We start from the raw sequence: 12,561 nt of genomic DNA on the forward strand, positions 1-12,561 counted from the left end.
TATCTAAAGGTCATATTTATTCAATTAATGTAGAAATGACCAATTATATTGGTCACCATGTATCTCAAAGAGGTCATGCTTAATAAGGACTATTAGCATCCATTTGGTGGAGGAAATTAATGCCTGTTTCCTAATGTGAATAATGCAAAATCAACAGCAATCCCTGGAAAACAATGGGTTTTATAAGCGAGGAGCTGCAGCAGGGGTGGGGAGGGGCCCAGCAGGCACCTGGCCAAGCACAGTGGTTCTCAGCTAAGATGGCACAGCCTGCAGAAGCAGTACAAAAGACTTCACAGCTATGCTTGCATGCATTAAAATTTGATGCCCAAAATTGGTCAGTGTGTAAAATTTATTTTTTTTCTGTGTTAAATACTGATATGCCCATACTGTTGGTTTGAGGTTGCATGGTCTCAGCTAACATTTGCTCCAAGTTGGGGGCGGGTCAAATGTAGTTATCATTAATCAATCTTGATACCAAGAAACATTTATACTTACTGAAATGTGAAACTCTGCCTTATGAATATACAGGAAAGTCAACTTGAGGAAACCCAAAAATCTTACTCAAGCCAATGCTCATGAATGAAAGACAGAGATGCCAACAGATAGCTATTAAACTCCTATGCCATTGATGGAAAGCACGGTGACTCAGTAGTACTAAACGTCTTGTCACCATTTGTGTTTGGGTGGAAAGGGTTGCTTTTTTTTTTTTTAAGACAAGATTTCTGTTTATCCCTGGCTATCCAGGAATTCACTCTATAGACCAGGTTTGCCTTGAACTCATAGCGATCCACCCGCCTCTACCACCTGAGTGCTGGGATTAAAGCATGTGCCACCACTTCCTGGCAAAATGGTTGGCCTTGAACTTGTGATTCTCCTGCCTTCACCTCCTTCGGCAAATCCTACTGGCGTGCACCACCACAACTGGCTCTTGTCACCATTTACGACTTAAAATGTTTGTCTGAGTCTTTTTTAATTTTTTCCAATGTTCCTTCAAAAGCTCTATCTATGGAGGTAAGAATCAAGAAGTAACAGGTAATATATCTTTTAAGATTTAAGACAGTGAGATCCTGCCTCTTCTGTAAGGACACCAGGACTAGCCATTGAAGAGTGATAATGCCATTGTATATTTTACATAGGACAAAATGGCAAGCACCCTTACTTTCCATCCATGAACAATGAAGCACATGCCAGTATTAGAGACATCATGCAGGAGAAAAAGAACACATCTTCTGTCACAAAAAAGCTCTTGAGCTAGGGATGTAGCCCAGTTAGCACAGTGCTTGTCTAGCATGCCTGAGGCCCCGAGTTCGAGTCCCAGGACCACATAAAACTAGGTGTCCTGGTGCACAGCTGCAATCCAAGGCAGAAGGATCAGAAGTTCAAGTTACCCTTAACCACCTAGCAAGTTCAGGGTCAGCCTGAGGCAGGAGGATCATGAGTTCTGTTGGGCTACATAGTGAGTTCCGGCCATCTGGGCTAGACCAGAGGAACCGGACAAAGAAAGAGGGGGAGGGGGAGAAGAGAATTTGTAAGATATATTTAGTTCTGTGGAAAAGTAAAGTGTTTCATACCTGGAGAAGATCGTGTGTGTAAGGACAGGACTAAGAATCAACATGATATGATGTGAAGAAAGAGCTAGTGCTGGGAAGAGACGAGACGTACAATGAGCAGGAAAGGCAAGATGGTAAGAAAGCAAGAACCGTGAGGGCCTCAGGAAGGGCCTTCTGCTTAATGATACCTACAAAGGCAAGGAGTCACCAGGGAAAGACCAAGCAGTTAAATCGATCTACCTAACGTCAGAGCACCCCATTTTATGAAAACAAACGTTATTAAAGCCAAGTGAGGAGAGAGGCTTTTAGAGTGGGGATTTGAAACCCCTATTCTCGTCAACAGACAGATCACTCAAACAAAAAATAATAACAAAATATCAGGACTGAGCTCTACTGTGGATGTAATGGAATTAACAGGCGTTCACAGGGTGTTCTGGTCAGCATCTATGGAGTACCCAAGCCTTTATCACAGCAGAGTCCCCAGAATAAACAATTAGGCTACAAACTACCCTTAACAAGCTCTGACGTCATATTCTGTCTTTTCTGATCACAATGGAAGGACAATAAAAGAAACTATAGAAAGCACACAAATAAATAAGACCACAGCATGCTTTTTAATGAAAAGGTGAATCATTGAAGAAGTCAGAAAAATATTTTTTTTTTCTCAAAGCAGATGAAAAGGGAGAAACAACATAACAAAGACTTAGGGACAAAAAAAAAAATCAGTAGTGGGATGAAGATTAAAATAATGCCTCATTTAGCGTCTCATAGCAGAAAAATAAAAAGAATGGGCCGAAGAGATGGCTCTGTGGTTGAGGGCAGATACTGCTGCCCTTCCAGAGGACCTGAAATTTGTTCTGTTTCCAACATAAAAGTCAAGCAGCTTACAACCAACTGCCTCTAACTCCAGCTCCAGGGAGATCAGATGCCTTTAGCCTCCTGCAGTACCTACACTCATGTGTATATACACATAAATAAATAAATAAATAAATAAATAAATAAATAAATAAATAAATATGTTTAAAAGAAAAAGGGAAAAATATTTCAAATAAATAACCTAACAATGTATCTTGAGGAATTAGAAAAGGAAGAATAACCCAAACATTAAATTAGAAGGTGATAAATAATAACCATCGGAGCAGAAATAAACAAATGAGAGCCCCCCAAAAGATGAAACCATACAGAATATTAACAAATAAAAGAGCTGACTCTTTGAAAGCACAAAATGAACTAACTTAACTAAACCACACACACACAAAAAAAAGACAAAATGCCCAAATAAACAATCAGAAATTTTTTAAAAAGAAAAGACAAGACGTTAAAATAAATACCACAAAAATAAGAAAGAATCATTAGGGATTGTTTTGGACAAACATATGCTAACAAATAAACGAGTTGCAAGTAATTCAATCGAATCCATCATAAAAATTGTCTAAGGAAAAGCTCAACGCCAGCCAGCATCTTTGCTGAAATGTTACCAAACTTTTAAACGCTTGAGGTACTACTCAATGTTTTTACTACAGCACCAAGCCAAGGGAAGGAAGAGACTACAAGTGGGAACAGGGAAATAAACTGTTACGATTTGCTAGTGATACAGTTCTAATATAGAAAAAAAAAAAACTAAAGGCTGAACCAAAAGACCATTAAAACCAAAAAATTCAGGAACAATACAAAATAAATACACAAAAATCATAGCTTTTCTATACAATAATGAATTTACTAAGAAGTCTTAAGAGCAATCTCGTTCACAATAGCTAACAAAAAACTTACAACTAAATAACTAAGCACACATTTAACTGAGGAGGTAAAGAAACTCCAGAAAGAAAAATTGTACATGTTGACTAAATAAACTGAGGAAGATGCTCAGACACAGTAAACCAACATGAGCCTTACCAAGTGAGGGGTACCACACCACAAAACTGCTAGAAGGAAATGGCCCACAGTGAGCAGGCATCCTCCCGAACGAGGAAAGCATTGGCCAACTCTCCTGACAGTGTGTGTGTGTGTGTGTGTGTGTGTGTGTGTGTGTGTGTGTGTGTGTGTGTGTCTTTGTTTAGGTTCTTATTACAGTGGCAAACACTGTGACCAAAACCAAATTGGTGCCGGAGGACATCATTTGGCTTACCTGTCTACAGTGCAGACCATTTCGGTGGGAAGTCAGGCAGGAACTCAAGGCAGGAAACCACAGGCAGAGCTGAATCAGAGACCAGGGAGAAACGCTGCCCTCTGGCTTGATTGGTTTGTTCTCTGCGCACTTGTGTGCCTGCGTGAATGTGTAGTGTGGTGTGTGTTTGAGACAGAGTCTCACTACGTAGACCTAGCTGTCCTTATACGTAGGCCAGGCTGGCCTCAGAGTCACAGACATCCTCCAGCCTCTGCCTCCTCAGCTCTGGGGTTAGATGCATGTGTTACCACACCCAGCACAGCTTGCTTACATATATACACCAGGGCCAGCTGCTGCTCTAAATGGGTTAGGCCCTTCCACAGCAATCATTAATCAAGAAAACGCCCCACAGGGATGCACCATGTGCCAATCTTCTCGAGGCCTTTCTCAAATTAGGTTTCCCTCCTACAGATGAACGTGATTTATATAAAGTTGACCAAAGAAGGAGGTGGAGACAGTTCACATCCAGACTATGTATGGAACTGAACAACATAACAAAAACATGAGCTCAACATAAATTGGAAAATAATTTGAATAGACGTGTCTCGAAGTGTCTGGTAAACACGTGTAAATGACCAGCATCATTAGCTATTGAGGAAATGCAAATTAAGACTAAACGTGAGACTATCTCAACTCAGTTAGAATGACTATTAGCAAAAAAATAAATAAGTGACAGGTGTTGGTCAGGATTTAGGAAAGCAAAATTCTTATACATGGTTGGTAGGAGTGCAAATCAGTACAGCTTTTATGGAGAAATGCGGAACTTTAAAATAATAAGATTAGAACTACATACGGTCCAGCTTTTCCACTCCTGGGTAAAGAAGGACCACAAGAGAGCGTAATATTCGCGCTGTGCACAGTGAGAGAGGTAGGGACGAGAACCCAGGTCTGATTCTCCAACGCTCAGAGTCTTCTTCATAGAGTCTGCTGCAAGCAGAAGCAGAAATAACCCTGGCCCAACTCGGCAGTGCTCGGCAATAGGAGCCTTAAAACCTGGGGCACACTCCCAGGAGGCATGCCTCTAACCTGAAGCTTCCCCAAGCAGTAGGCTTTAACTTCCTAATTCAAGCAGCCCTTCTCTTTCATTGTATTGTGTACTTGCCTTTGTTGGAATACGAACTAATTGTTAATTGGCTATTGGCTTGTGCTATTTCGGTTATACGTAGATTTCAGAACGCTTTCCTGGTTTTCAGATAACCAAGTGAAGCTCCTTCTCAGTCCCTTGTCGAAGAGGCTCACCGCCTCGTGGATTACATGACGCTGCATCATTTCTTAAAGTATTCAACATCACTTACATATCACCTGTTGGGAACCTCTAGCCATTGGTTTTGCTCTCGTGAAGGATCAGAATGTGGGAATATGGCGCAGCGCAGTTATCGGAGCAAACCATCCAGCTTCAAAAGGACAAAGTCTTCCCAGCAGCTGGAGAAAGCTGAGCCCTGGCGAGTGAGGTGGTGAGAGGTGCTGCATCCTGCATGGCTACAGGAACTGGCCTAACTTGGGCCATGAGGGAATGAAGAAATGGCAAACACACGGACGCACGGATAAAGCTGGCATCGGGTAGCCTAGGCATCCCAGAATCTCAGTGTGTTTGCTATATACAGCTGAATAGGGAGAGAGACATGGTTATTCCATACAGCTGAATAAGGGGGTGGGGCTGTTACCTACGGAGGAACAGTGCTAGTATATACAGCCGGAGCCCGGAAAGCAGGTATAGCTCATCTAGGGTGAGGAACACCCTTGGAGGCCAGTAGTCTTCGGCTGCAAACACCTGGAGGGAGAAAGCTGTGATGATCTTTTTTTTTTTCCACACACAAAGTTAACATTCCCATTCAGACCAATGACAGCATTGCCATCCCTCTGAGCCTCACTGAGGGAAGGGTTTGCTGCTCTCATGGGGCTAAGGGCTACAACTGTGCTGATATCAAACAAGACGCACTCACTCAAGACTTCCCTTGCACCCTACGAAGAGGAATGGCCACACACAGGTGGAATACGACCTAGGTCAGGGATATTGGATAAAGAGCCAATAGGATCTGATAAGTGGGTGACAAGGAATGGTTTTAAACGGAAAAGGAGGAAGAGAATGTTATGGAGAAATCGCCTGTTCCTACTCTGGGTGGTTACTGGAAACTTCAGAAATGCTACTAACAGAAATGAAAACATCCAGATATTTTCTGAAGAAAAAGCATGGACTGAATTTCACCTGTGCTGCCCTTCAAGCAATAGCAGACATGCTAGATGGAAATGTCCCAAGAAATATATTTGGAGTCATTACCGAGAAGTTGAACCTTTAGGAAGGAACGTGTCTTCCAGGAACGCTCCTAGGCCTGACTGGTGGGCTGGCTCTGAGTCAGCAGAGCTGCAGGGGGGAGGCAGCAGGTGCAAGGCCTGCAGGGAAGTAGTTCTCAAGAGAAGCAAGGCATGGGGGTAGAAAATCTGGCACAGGAGATACTGTAAATAAATACAGGGAAAATGCTGTAAGGACAGATCTGAAGAAGGCAGTTTCTTTTATTTTAAGTATATTTTATTAATTTATTCATATTACATCTCAATTGTTATCCCATCCCTTATATCCTCCCATTTCTCCCTCCCTCCCATTTTCCCCTTACTCCCCTCCCCTATGACTGTGACTGAGGCAGTTTTCATAGCACAATAGGAAGAGAAGCTAAAAGTGAGATCAAAGACCTTAGGAGAAAATGATGGTGATGGATGTGCTGGATAAAGGCTGTAAAAAGCTCTATGAAGTAATAACCATCTCTGTTTTGCAATAATCATAATCTTTCCAAATGGAATGCAGTCTTCAGCAACACTTCAGAGCAATAAATAAGACGGACTTGTATTAGCCATAATACTGCAATGGCATTGCTTTATCAACAATGAAAGACTATATCTACAGAGACTAAACAGAAACGTTTTTATTAATTTATTTATTCACTTTACATCCCAGTCATAGCCCCCTCCCTCTTCTCCTCCCACTTCCACCCTCCCTTCTGCTTTCCCCTTCCCCTATTCCTCAGAAAAGGAGAGCCGAAGGAGCCCCCCTACCCACCCACCCAAGCTCATTACGGTGCATCAAGACTGAGCCCATCCTCTTTCCCTGTGGTCTGGCAAGGCAGTTGCATCAGGAGAAAGTATAGAAAAGCAGGCAACAGGGTCCATGTCAGAGACACCCCCACCACATGAAGCCTGCGCTGCCCATCGGCTACATCTGTGTAGAGCACCTGGGTCCAGTCCATGCATGGTTCGTGGTTGGTGCTTCAGACACCACAGGCCCCTCTGGTGCCTGGTTAGTTGGCTCTGTTGGTCTTCTTCTAGGTCCTTTTCTCCTTCCCCTTACTTTTCCATTAGACTCCCTATGCTTCACCCAGTGTTTGGCTGTGAGTCTCAACACCTGTTTTGAACAGCTGCTGGGTGGAGTCTGTCAGAGGACAACTCTGATAGGCCCCTATCTGCAACCTTAATAGTATCCTTAATAGTGGCAGGGGTTGGCTCTCTTCCATGCAGTGGGTCTTGGAATGACCAGGTATTAGTTGGGCATTTCCTCAATCTCTGCTCTATCTAAACAGAAAATTTTGACATCAATGCTTTTCCAAAGAAAACTAAGGTTGAGACTGTGGTTCAGTAGTAGAGCACTTGCCTAGTGTACCTGAGGCTAAGGGTTCACTCCCTGGCACACAACAAAACAGACTGTGACGGTGTCTAAACTAGAAACAATACACATCTATCTTTATGGTTTCTCTTTCAGTTTTTTCCCCTTCATTTATTTAATCATTTTAGAACCTGTTCCCAGCCCCCTCCTTTCTCTCCTCCCAGCCCCACCTTCATGTCCCCTCCTCCATTCCTCTCCTTCTTCTCAGAGAAAAGGAGGTCCCCAAGGAGTACCAACCCACCCTAGCCTCTTAAACCACAGCAAGACAAAACCTATCCTCTCCCATGGAGGTCTGACAAGGCCGCCCAGCTAGGGAAAAGGAATGAAAATACAGGCAACAGAGTCAGAGACAGCCCCTACTCCTATTATTAGGGGACCCACATGTTGACCAAGCTGCACATCGGCTACATCTGTGTAGGGGTCTAGGTCCAGCCCATGCATACTCTTTGCTTGGTGGTTCAGCCTCTTTGAGCCCCTATGATCCTTAGTTAGTTGACTCTGTTGGTCTTCTTGTAGAGTTCGTGTCCCCTCTGGGTCCCTCTATCCTTTCCCTAACTCTTCCACAAGACTCCCTGAGCTCCATCTAATGTTTGGCTGTGGGTCTCTGCATCTGTTTCAAACTGCTGCATGGAGCCTCTTAGAAGACAATTGTGCTAGGCTCCTGTCTGCCAGCATACATAGCAGAGTATCATTAATAGTGACAGGAGTTGGCTCTCTTCCAGGGGGTGGGTCTCAAGTCATTGGTTTGCCATTCCTTCAATCTCTGCTCTCTCTTTAGCTCTACATTTCTTGTAGCCAAGACAAATTTGGGGTGAAAGGTTTTGTGGGTGGGTTGGTGTCCCCCTCCCTCCACCAGAAGTCTCACCTGGCTACAGGAGGTGACTACTTCAGGATTCTTAACTCCAGCTGCTAGGAGTTTCAGTTATGGTCTACCCCAAACACTGCTGTAAGCCTTCCCTGTCTCAGAGATGCCCCACCCATCAATTTCCATTCTCTCTCGAAGTCTTCTCCCCCCACCTGATCCCATCCTTCTTAAACTCTCCACTCCCTCTCCTATCCAGTTTGATTTCTCTTTCAAGAAATGAGAGAAGGGAAAAACTTCAGCTCCACTGGTGTGTACTTACAGAGCAAGTGTGAGCTGTAGCTTCAGTCTTCAGGGCTACATACTTAAAACCTGCAACAGGAACGGACATAAGGCTGTACTTCCAGCACCCTGGCATCAAAAGTAGGAGGATCACATGACCAAGGCAATCCTCAGCTACATTCCAATTTTGAGGCCAGCTAGGAAAACATGAGATCCTGTCTCAGAAAGAGAGAGAGAGACAGAGGCAAAGGGGGAAATAAGGAGGGAAGACAGAAGGAAGGAAGGAAGGAAGGAAGGAAGGAAGGAAGGAAGGAAGGAAGGAAGGAAGGAATTTGAACCAGCCTAGTAAGATGTCTTTCAGCACACAGGATAATTCTTTGAGTTTATCCATATCCGAGCAAATAAATAAATATTAAATTCCAGCCCAGCCATACTGATTGGAGTGGCTTGAAGAAAGACACCCAAGCACATGCCGCAGGTGCTGCTACATTGGAGGTATGTGTGATGGAGAGATGGCAAAGATGGAGTACACAGTGGAGAGGTGAAAAAGAAAGCAAAGTGAAGCTGAAGGGTTTGTACACTGCAGAGAAAGTTGGAACTGGAGATTCAACAGTGGTGGGTCCTGCTGCAACTGAGGTCTGTGGCCTGAGTTACTTCCAAAGGCCACACAGATCTCCCTGGTCTGTACTGTCACTGAGCTGGCCCTGCCCCTCACATGGGCTATGAGGCAGCCCTGAGGGCACAAGCATGGTGGGAGGGCTCCTTAGTCGGCCTGCCATGGAGTGGCATGAGAGAGGGAAAGATGCCCACCCCTCACCCCCTTCTGGCCTCACGAGCTGGTCCTGGTGGAGAAGACCTGGATAAGCCATCCCTGGTGGCAGGAGAGCTGTCCCTGCCCCTTGCCAACTGTGGCTAGCAGGTGCAGTGCTGGAGAGCTCACCCTGGTGATGTGGGCACAGGAGAGCTGGCAGGCTGACCAACTCAGCTACCCCCTAGGTCCAGATCCAGTTCTTTGAGTTGGATCCATCCTAACATCTTCCCCATCTATGGGCTGCTGGAGTATGTGAAGGGGCCAGTTCTGCAGATCTCCATGACACAGGGCAACAACAGGACATCCAAAAGGAGTCCCCATGAAGACCCTGTATAGATAGTGTGGCAGAAGCCAGAGGCCTCAAACCAGGCCAATGGCTCATTGCAATAAACATTTACAAGTAAGGATGTGTGGACAAATGGGTACACTGTGTGACACACTGTGACACACTGCGGCTTTCAGGACAAGATGTGTGTGGTTTGTTTTTTTTTTTTTTTTTTATTCTATCTTTTTATTTTCTTTTGTGGGGAGAGGTTGCAAGTGCAAAGGGCAGATACGAAGGGACCTGGAGACGAGTGGGATTGCATACATGGGGAGAAATCCACAACAAATCAATAAAAAGGGTTCTTTTGTTTGTTTGTTTTTAAGGAAAGTCCACGTAAGAGTTAGATTGATGAAATATCCCAGTGTAAATGGGCAGCAGTGGCGCACGCCTATAATCCTAGCACTCTGGGATGCAGAGGCAGGTGGATCTCTGTGAGTTTGACTCCAGCCTGGTCTTCTACAAAGTGAGTCCAGGACAGCCAAGGCCACACAGAGAAATCCTGTCTTGAAAAACCAAAAAAAGGAAAAAGGAAAAAGAAAAAATATCCCAGTGTAAAATACTCAGAAGAGAAAGAAAAAATCTTACCAGTGTTCATATCAAGTGCCTAATAATCCATTGTGTGATCGATATTCATACTATTAAAAGTTGCATATACGTGAATTGCCTATTGGTTAGCCTCAAGGTCTAGCTCTCTTGTAAGACATGCACATTTAGCATGCCATAGTGAATATTTCTGGGTCTGAATGTGTGTGTGTGTGTGTGTGTGTGTGTGTGTGTGTGTGTGTGTGTACAAGTCAAATTTGTTTCACATTTAGTAATGAACGCAATGAAGTCTAAACACCTTAATATATCAATAATGCTAATTTTTAAATAAAAATATTCTCTTGGCATTGTAGTAGAACTTTTATCTCCGATGCCCTCCTTAATAGGTGAGGTCAATTAAACCATTCCTTCCAATAAATAATTCATTTTCTTGCTTATATTGAAATGCATATTTTGGCCAAATCCAGTTGAATATAATAGCCAGAGACATCAATTTCAGTAAAAATAAATGTTATAGCCAAGACGAAGGAAGGAAGGAACCTACACAGACCGAGAAAATTACTGTCACCAAATGTGTAAATGCAACACATCCACAATTTACTTAATGAAAAGTAGGCTTGTCACTGTACCTGAATCAAATAATTGTGATTATTTACCTGTTTCTTTTGCATTTAATTAACAACTGGTTTTAATAGGTGTTAGGAAGAAAATATTCAACAGATACACATACACACAACAGGCTAATACTGTTGAATTTAAGAGAAAAAAATCAAATTAATGATTAACCAGTACCACCGGAAATACAAACATATCTCCGTCATTGAAGTGTTCAAATGTGCATACAAAAAATAAGGCAACTTGATGATCATGTTTAGTAGAGTAAGCCATCCCAATTTTTGGTATAGACAAATGCCATCATTTAATTATTTACTTCACAACATTTTTGCAGCTCTTCAAAAATTGTCTACAGGCTCTAGTTCACTCAGGTAAAATGGTACGAGTATTACATTTAAAATAACTTCCCACTGTTTTACTCTTAAGAAACTATTGTTGCTTGCAGAATTCAAACAACTGAAATCCTGACATACCTCTGTGCTTTTCGAGAATCCAACTTCATAAAGGGCATTTACTCTATAGAATTAAAGTTTACTGAGTAACAAATCTAACATTGTCAAAAGCCTTGAATGTCAAAGCCAAAGCTGACAGCTCATCAGGGTTTTGCTACTTTGGAATAGGGAAAAAAAAAGAAATGAAAATGATAAAGTAAAGGCAATCTCACCTTTGAATTTCTACATTTTTTTCTATTTGTCATAAATAACAATTTAAATATCTTCAAATGTTAAGGTTTTCTGGCTCTATATAAAAGCATAAAAATAATTCTTTTATGCATGATATGAAACAACAGAGCCCAGAGTGTCTTAATTATTGCAAATTTTATTTCAAATTACCATAAAAGTTTACTCTTCAGAGTAACTTACGAGATCATGCATGGTGTAAACAGAAAAGTCCAAAAGAAAGAAACATTCCTGATGGCTATAACAAGTGAGCTGAAGGGACACGGAAACAGACACCAGAACTTTCTACCCAGGGCTAAAGCCTGCATCTTAGTCCTTGTGTGTTTCTTGACTTTTCAGTATAAGGAAAAATGTAATAAGGAGAAGCAAAGATGAACAATCCAGGAGAAACTTGCCAATGGGATACATGTTTGTCGTGGTTAACTTTTTTTTTATTACTGTTCACAGAGAAATGTAGCAAGCAGGAGATGGTGTCTGATTGAAACATCTATTTTGCAACATGATTAACAAGGAAATCAATCCTGGCAATCATAGTGCAGCTAACATCCTATTCAGAAAACTTCCTTAAGCATCATGCACAGTTCTGAACTTTTTCTTTTGCTACAAAATCCAGTAAAGTAAAGTGAAAATGTTCCCAGAAGGCATTAAAAAGAATACTTTAGCTTGGGACTTTATTTTGAAAATAAAGGAAACCATGTTCATTTGAAAAATACAAAGACAAAGTAGATATGACTAAAAAAATCACCTAAAGACCAAAAACAAAACCTAAAGAGATTAACCTCCAATTTTTTGACATGGCCTGTAAAGCAAAAAATTGTACATCCCAGATCTGTTGTTTTGTTGTTGTTTTTCATTTCAGTCTTCAGAATTGACTTCCCATTACTAGAAATAGAAAATATATTCACCCACAGGCCAATACAAACCTTCTCTACGTACACAGTTTTAAAGAAAACGCAACATTATTTCTTTAGTCCTGACTAAGTCCCAGTGCTTTTACTGTCCCCTGATGTCTGGTGACCACAAAGTATAAAAGGTGTTGAATCTCCTTGATGGTTCATACTCTTCCTACAAGTGGGACTACCGTGTCAGTAACACAGTTAAAAAGGAAATAACAAAACTCTCTCTGTTGGAAACATT

This window comes from Acomys russatus, chromosome 6, assembly GCF_903995435.1.
Source record: "Acomys russatus chromosome 6, mAcoRus1.1, whole genome shotgun sequence".
NCBI lineage: Eukaryota > Metazoa > Chordata > Mammalia > Rodentia > Muridae > Acomys > Acomys russatus.